The following is a 6,919-nucleotide window of genomic DNA, read 5'->3' as shown; positions in this document are numbered from 1 at the left end:
AGGGCCCTGAAAAAAAATGGGACATGGGACATGAGTGGCAATTTTGACCCAGAGGAAAGTATTAAGTCATACTCAAGTTCTGCCTGGCTGTCATCAGATTAGCTAAGAGATCAGTCCCCGACCCCATGCGGTATTAGGTATAAACACACAAATAGGTTTAGAGTAGAAAAATGGAAAAATACTTAAATAAGGAGATTTCACAATGCTGAAAAGGTCAATTAACTAAGATGTGACCATCCTAAATGTGCACGCACTGAGTAAAAGAGAGGTCCAAAATACACTGAGTAAAAACAGACAGAACTGAGAAAAGAATTGGGCATACTGTTGAAGACTTCAACACTTCTCTTGTTAATTGCTGGAACAAGTTAACAGACCATCAAGCGTAATACAGATGACTTAAACAACACCGTCAGCCAACTGGACCAAATTAAACTTGTAGGGATGAAAAATACAATGTTTGAAATAAAATATCACTGAATGGAATCGACAACTCATTAGATGCTGCAGAAGAAAAGATTGGGGAACTTGAAGACATAGCAAGAGAAACTATCCAAAATGAAGTACAAAGGAAAAAAAGAGATTAAACAGTGCCAGTGACCTGCAGGACAAGATCAGGTGGTCTAGTGTACCTATAACTGGAGACTCAGGGGTTGAGGAAAGAAAGCTAGTAGCGTGGTAGCCATTCTCTGAGATGGCTCCCAATGGTCCCCATCTTTTGGGATCCATGACCTTGACAGCCCCTCTCCACCCTGAATAGGGCTAATCTAGTTACCACTCAAACACTGCAGGAATGATGTTGTATGACTTCTGAGGACAGGTCATAAAGGACTTTGTGGCTTCAGCCTTATTCTCTCTCGGACCGTGCACTCTGGGGGAAGCTGGCTGCCATGTTTGAAAGCACGCGGGCAGCCCTAGGAAGGGGTCCGCGTGGTGGAAAACTGAAACCAGCATGTGACTGCAGCCCCAGCTGACACGTAGATTGGGGCCTTCTTATGAAGGACCTTGAGCCAAAGGCACCCAGATGAGCTGCTCCCACATTCCTGACCCACAAAAACTGTGTGAGATAATATGCTTGTTGTTTTTTTAATGTTTATTTATTTTTGAAGGAGAAAGAGACAGAGTGTGAGTGGGGGAGGGGCAGACACACACACACACACACACACACACACACACACACCACACACACACAGAATCTGAAGCAGGCTCCAGGCTCTGAGCTGTCAGCACAGAGTCTGACACGGGGATCGAACTCACAACCTGCGAGATCATGACCTGAGCCGAAGTTGGATGCTCAGCCGACTGAGCCACCCAGGCACCCCAGGCAATATGCTTGTTGTTTTAAGCCACTAGTTTGGGGGTATATGTTTATGCAACAAAAGATAACGAATATGAGGATGGGGCAGGAAAAGTATCTGAAGAAACAATTGCCAAAAATGTTCCAAATATGATGCACGCTGTAAACCCACAGATCCGAGAATCCCAACGAATCCCAAGCAGGATAAACGTAAAGACAGTTTCACGGTGGCACATGAGAAGCCAACTGGTGATGAGGAGAAAATCTTAAAAGCATCTAGAGAAGAAGACACATGGTATATGGGGGAACAAAGTTAAGAACAACATTTTTCATTATGATCCAGTATATAGTACATCTTGATGAAAATGTAAAAGTGTATATTCTGCCTTTGGGGGTGTAGACTTCAATAAATATCACTTCAGTCAAGGTGGTCTATGGCATTGCTCAAATTTTCCACATCTCTTAGGGTTTTTCCCCCCAGTGGATGCATCTGAGCAACATCCTGCTCATTATTTCATTAGATATGGGTAAAGATATATAAATATAAAATATATATATTTAATCCCCGTTCACTTATTTCTTCCACGACCCACCCCCCACCTCTGGCCACCACCAATCTATTTTCTGTATCTATGAGCTTTAGAGAGATCATACAGTGTCTTTCTCTGACCTATTTCGCTTAGCATAATGTTCTGGAGGTCCTTCCCTATTGCCACAAATGGTAAGATTTCAATCCTTTGCGCGGCTGAATAATATTCATATACATCACATAGGTACCACAATTGCTTAATCCATTCATCCGTCCGTGGAAATGTAGTTTGTTTCCATATCGTGGCTATTGTAAATGATGTCGCAATGAACACGCAATGAACCCGGGATGAGTACCCAGAAGTGGAATTGTTGGATGATGTGGTTGTTCTATGTATAACTTTTTAAGGAAACTCCATACCGTTTTCCCCAGTGGCGGCCCCAATTTACATGCCCACTAACAGTGCACAGGGGTCCCCTTTCTTCACAGCCCCACCAACACTTATGTTTTCATCTCTTTTTGAGACTCGTCATGCTCACGGGTGTGAGGTGGCACCTCATTGCGGTTTCAATTTGCATTTCCCTGATGATTATCGACGTTGAGCATCTTCTCATGAACCTGTTGGCCGTCTGTATGTCTTTTGTGGGAAAATGTCTATTCAGCTCCTCTGCTCATTTTTAAATTGGTTGGTTTGTTTCTTTGCTATTGAGTTGTATGAGTTCTTTATGTGCTTTGGATATTAGCCCCTTATCAGACACATGGCTTACAAGTATTTCTCCCATTCAGTGGGTTGTCTTTCATTTTGTTGGTTTCCTTTGGTGTGCAGAGGCTTTCTGGCTTGATGTAGCCCCCACTTATTTATCGTTGCTTATGTTGATTTTGATTTTCGGTGTCAGATTTGAAAAATCATTGCCAAGACTTACGTCAAGGAGATTCAGGCTTATGTTTCCTTCTAGAGACTGTCCTATAATGTCCCCATTATATATTTATTCCTGGCTCCTTCCTCATAAATGAATTGACTATATAAGTGTGTGTGTGTTTACTTCTGGGCTCTCTGTTCTGTGCTACTGATCTGTGTTTCTGTTTTCATGCCAACACTATACTGTTGAACTACTATAGCTTAGTAAGATAGTTTGAAATCAGGAAGCATGAAACCTCCAGCTTCGTTTTTCTTCCTCAAGACTGCTTTGGCTACTTGTGGATTTTTGTGGTTCCATCCAAAGTTTAGGACTATTTGTTCAATTTCCACTGGAATTTTGATAGAAATTGCATTGAGTCTGTAGCTTGCTTTGGATAGTATGGACATTCTCATAATATTGATTATTCTAATCCATAAGCATAGAATCTTTCCTTTTATGTGTGTCTCCTTCCATTTCTCCCATTAATGTGTGGCCTTCAATACACACATCCTTCACCTCCTTGGTTAAATGTTATTTTATTCTTTTGGATGCAGTTCTCCGGTTTTTTTTTTTTATGTTTATTTATTTTTGAAAGAGAGAGAGACAGACAGACAGAGTGTGAGTGGAGGAAGGACTGAGAGAGAGGGAGACACAGAATCCGAAGCAGGCTCCAGGCTCCAAGCTGTCAGCACAGAGCCTGATGCGGGGCTCGAACCCACAAACTGTGAGCTCATGACCTGAGCTGAAGTCGGACACTTGACCCACTGAGCCACTCAGGTGCCCCTTAAAAACTTTTTTAAAGTTTATTTATTTTTGAAGAAGAGAGAGAGTGCGAGAGGGAGAGGGGCAGAGAGAGAGGGAGGCACAGAATCCGAAGCAGGCTCTGGGCTCTGAGCAGTCAGCACAGAGCCCGATGTGGGGCTTGAGCTAACAAACAGGGAGATCAGGACCTGAGCCAAAGTCAGACGCTCAACCATCTGAGCCACCCAGGCGCCCCTGCTCTTCTCAGTTTTTGTCTAGTTGCTCTATCAACTGCTGAGAGAATAATACTATAATAACCAATTATGTTATTATATGTTATGTTATTTTTTTTTTTTTGGCCTGTGTTGTTTTTGCTTAAATATCTTTTGGAATTCTATTTATCTGCTCCCTGTAACTATACCCCCTTTGCTATTATTCACTGATAAGTTTTTTTTTTTTCTTCTAAGAAAATCAGGGAGATTCAGTTACATTCCTAGTCATCAACAACAATCAGAAAAATAACTTTTTTTTTCTAATTTTTTTTTCAACGTTTATTTATTTTTTGGGGACAGAGAGAGACAGAGCATGAACGGGGGAGGGGCAGAGAGAGAGGGAGACACAGAATCGGAAACAGGCTCCAGGCTCTGAGCCATCAGTCCAGAGCCCGACGCGGGGCTCGAACTCCCGGACCGCGAGATCGTGACCTGGCTGAAGTCGGACGCTTAACCGACTGCGCCACCCAGGCGCCCGGAAAAGTAACTTTAAAAAGACAACATTTATGGGAATGCAAGCTGGTGCGGCCGCTCTGGAAAACGGTGTGGAGGGTTCCTCAAAAAATTAAAAATAGAACTACCCTACGACCCAGCAACTGCACTACTAGATATTTATCCAAGGGATACAGGTGTGCTGTTTCGAAGGGACACATGCACCCCAATGTTTATAGCAGCACTATCAACAATAGCCAAAGTATGGAAAGAGCCCAATGTCCATCGATGGATGAATGGATAAAGAAGATGTGGCATATATATATACAATGGAGTATTACTCGGCAATCAAAAAGAATGAAATCCTGCCGTTTGCAACTACATGGATGAAACTGGAAGGTATTATGCTAAGTGAAATGAGTCAGTCAGAGAAAGACAAAAATCATATGATTTCACTTATATGAAGACTTTAAGAGACAAAACAGATGAACATAAGGGAAGGGAAACAAAAATAATATAAAAACAGGGAGGGGGACAAAACAGAAGAGTCTCAGAAATATGGAGAACAAACTGAGGTTAACGGGAGGGGTTGTCGGAGGGGGGATGGGCTAAATGGGTAAGGGGCACTAAGGAATCTATTCCTGAAATCATTGTCTCACTATTTGCTAACTAATTTGGATGTAAATTTAAAAAAATAAGAAAAGTTTTAAAAAGACAACATTTAAACAGCATCATATAATGGACAGCACCTAGGAATGAGTCTAATCAAAGACATTTAAGATCTTTATGGAGAGGAGTATAAATCTGCATTGAAAGCGTAAAAGAAGCACTAAAAAATTAAGAGATATATCATGTTCATAGATAGGAGGACTCAACTGATGACAATTCTACTCATATCAGTTATGAATTCAAGGTAAATCTAATCAAAATTCCAATGGGCTATTTTTATGAAACTCACAAGGTGACAAGAATTTATATGGAAGAGTAAAGTGCTTAAAGCAGGAAGACAGTCAAAGGAAGACAAGGAAAAGGAGGAAAGGGTAAGGAACGAAGGAGAGAGATAAGACGGCTTCCTACGAAGGATTTACAGCAAAGTCATTGTAATCCAAACTTTGTGGCATTGGTGCAGGAATAAACCACTCTGACAAGACAGAGCAGGGACACAAAAGATATATGTAAAAATAAATCTGTAAAAAAATAAATAAATAAAACAAAGATAAAGCACCCAGTATGTGGATCTGGGACAACTGACTTTACAATAGCAAGCAAGATAAAATTAGATCTTTTTCTTACACCTACAAAAAAATAAATAAATAAATTCCAGTTAATACGAGATCTAAATGTTGAAAGACAATCTACACGATTTTAAAATAAAGCCTAGGAGAACATCTTTATGACCCGAGAGAATACGTATTCAACCAACATAAAAAGCACAATTAATCGATAAGATTAATAAATTTACCTGTATCCGAAGCTTAACACTTTAGTATGACAAAAGATGACACAGGAAACATGGAGAGCCCCAGATGGGGAGAAAATATACCCGGCGCTGATATCTGACAAAGGGTATGTATCCAGAATATATAAAGAACGTCTAAAAATCAACAAGTGAAAAAATGGGCAAAACATACAAAAGAGTCAGAATACAGAGAAAGAAACTGAGAAAGGCACCACAGCCTCGCTGGTAATCACGGGAATGAAAATGAAAGCAGTCAGGGATACCACGAGGCATCCATCGGACTAGCAAGTACAGGAAAGTCTGATAGTGTCAAACACGGGCCACAATGGGGGATGGGATCCCATCACATCTGTGTTTGGGGCAGGAAGAAAAGCGAAAGGGCACAAGGGGCCCATTAAAGAGTTTCAGACAAAGCGTTTCCCCAGAAGCCCCATCCAATAACCCCCCGTCACGTGTCACTGGCCACGACTGTGTCACATCGTCACCACGTCAGTAAAAAAAAAAGGCTGGAGAACGTTGTGCTTTCGCTAGATCGACGATGGCCCAAATGGTGGCTTTGACAGGAAGGAAGATGGGGGTATTGGGTCTCCGCCACACTCCAGGGCACTCTTTTATTGATTGATTGATCAATAATTTTGATTGATAAAATTTGATTGATTGATTGAAAATAATTTGATTGATAAAAAATTTTTTAATATTTAGTTATTTATGAGAGAGAGTGTGTGTAAGCGGAGGAGGGACAGAGAGAGAGAGAGGGAGACACAGAATCTGAAACAGGCTCCAGGCTCCGAGCTGTCAGCACAGAGCCCGACGCGGGGCTCGAACTCACAGACCGCGAGATCATGACCTGAGATCATGACCTGAGCCGAGGTTGGAAGCCCAACCCACTGAGCCACCCAGGTGCTCCTCCAGGGCACTCTTTCTATGGATCTGGTCCATGGGCAGAGACCCAGGATTCAAGGACATCTGCTCCAATCACTGACCCTTTTGCCCGCGGTCCCCACCCTAGCCAGAGCCACCACTGCTGGCAGATGGGTGGTCTCCAGAATACTAACTCCTTTCCTGACATCCACTGGCCAACGGTCTTCCTCGGAGAAACGCCAGGAAGGCATCAGGAGCCCCGCAGAGGCGGCACGGGTGACCACAGGCTGAAGCAAAGACCCTGTGGCAGAGTGTGCGTGTCCCCTGTGGGCTCCAGCCGCCGAGCCGCCACCTGCCGCTGTGAATTTTGGGCCTCGGCAGGAGACCACAGCTGGTATCTGTTGCTCTGCCCGCCCCCCCTTCCCCCCTGCC

At 42.8% G+C, this 6,919-nt stretch overlaps 1 long non-coding RNA gene across 1 annotated transcript; it reads left to right on the top strand.

The window, feature by feature from the left end:
• The first annotated feature begins 843 nt into the window (after nucleotides 1–843).
• Nucleotides 844–1,720, top strand: LOC121023966 (uncharacterized). The gene is made up of 2 exons (XR_005787556.1): nucleotides 844–1,058; nucleotides 1,469–1,720. It is a non-coding gene; the product is annotated as an uncharacterized LOC121023966 (long non-coding RNA).
• The last annotated feature ends 5,199 nt before the right edge of the window (nucleotides 1,721–6,919 follow it).

The sequence above is a fragment of the Herpailurus yagouaroundi genome, unplaced genomic scaffold, assembly GCF_014898765.1.
Source record: "Herpailurus yagouaroundi ecotype Mexico unplaced genomic scaffold, PumYag 569, whole genome shotgun sequence".
NCBI classification, from domain to species: domain Eukaryota; kingdom Metazoa; phylum Chordata; class Mammalia; order Carnivora; family Felidae; genus Herpailurus; species Herpailurus yagouaroundi.
The sequence above is the reverse complement of the archived record's forward strand: the minus strand, read 5'-3'. Positions and strand labels throughout refer to the sequence as shown.